Source organism: Macrotis lagotis, chromosome X (assembly GCF_037893015.1).
Source record: "Macrotis lagotis isolate mMagLag1 chromosome X, bilby.v1.9.chrom.fasta, whole genome shotgun sequence".
Taxonomy (NCBI): Eukaryota; Metazoa; Chordata; class Mammalia; order Peramelemorphia; family Peramelidae; genus Macrotis; species Macrotis lagotis.
The window spans coordinates 95,922,632-95,924,074 of NC_133666.1; the positions used below are offsets into that span (position 1 = coordinate 95,922,632).

General features: G+C 39.6%; 1 non-coding gene across 1 annotated transcript; it reads left to right on the plus strand.

The window, feature by feature from the left end:
* The first annotated feature begins 701 nt into the window (after window positions 1–701).
* LOC141503723 (U6 spliceosomal RNA) lies at window positions 702–809 on the plus strand. The gene has a single exon (XR_012473049.1). It is a non-coding gene; the product is annotated as a U6 spliceosomal RNA (small nuclear RNA).
* Window positions 810–1,443: the final 634 nt, after the last annotated feature.

Here is a 1,443-nt window from a genome sequence, read left to right on the forward strand (position 1 = left end):
TTCCAGGCTTCCCTGAATTCCCATCCCTCCTAGTTTCTAATAGAACAGTAGTGTTCCGTGACACACTTATACCACAGTTTGCTAAGCCATTCCCCAAATGAAGAACATTTACTTGATTTCCAATTTGCCTCCACAAACAAGGCTGCTATGAGTACCTAATTTAATTCTTGATAGCTTCCTAGCCCTCCTAAATTTATTTCTTCTATAGCATTTTGGTCCTTGGAATTTCCTTTCTTCAAACCTTTGAAATCTACTTTCCCAAAATTGAGAGGGTGATGTGAGACTTTCTTTAGATTTCTTCTTTCTGTTAACTGGGAGGGGCTGGTCAATAAGCTTACTTCATATAAGTATGTGCAAAGTGCTGCTAATGCATTTCCCTAGGCATAGAAGTAGCAGAGGGAGTCTGTTCCTGGAAGAATTGCAGCTATATGTAATAGAAGTGCTTTAGAGAGACTTTGGAACATATGAGCCACATGATGAAGAGAAGCCTCTTTGATTAGCTAACTAGAGATCCATTCAAAAGGCACTATTCAACCTCTCATTCTTAGTTTTGACACCTTTGTTTTGATTCTTTCCTGACTATTCTGAAGAGAGATGAGAGACTATGTTGAATAGGGAAAGACTTCCCCACTAAGGCCAAAATATCACCTGTAAAGTCTTGTTTCATTGCCTTGGTATTTGTCCTTTCATTCTAAATGACAGTGCTCTCTTCGGCAGCACATATAGTAAAATTGGAATGATACAGAAAAGATTAGCATGGCTCCTTGTGGAAGTATGACATACAAATTCAGAAAGCCTTTTAAATGACAGAAAGGGACAGCTAGGTGGCACAGTGGTTAGAGTACCAGCCCTGGAGTCAGGAGGACCTGACTTCAAATCTCACCTCAGAAATTACCTAGCTGTGTGACCTTGGGCAAGTCACTTAACCCCATTGCCTTGCAAAAAACCCAAACAACAGCAAAAAAAAAAAAAAGACAGAACAGTCTGGAGGCTAAAACCTTGTCAGGTGAAGTGAGGCATGAGAGCATTTATTAAGAGACTAATATGTGCTGGATACTGTGCTTAAGCACTTTAAAAATATTAGTTGATCCTTTGACACCCAGTCCAGCAGTAAAAGAGACAAGGATTCATAAAAAGAGATACTACATTTGCACATGAACTTGATGTATCCAATACTATGTAAAAACTGCTAAGTCTGAACTATCTCTTTTCAGAGACAGGTAATGTAGTGGAGAGTATGCCTTCAGAATGCTGAGGAGGAGATGTTTATATTTCTATTTCTTTCTATAGCTTTAAAATAAATATCCTTATCTAAATGTGAATTGGTTAAAGAATCCAGGACACTGGTCCCTGGTAGCAATATGGGGGATGGGAGGAATACCCCCAAAATGGCTCAGCTCCACACATGCTCCATGGAATGCCCTCACCTTTGTATCCCAGTCC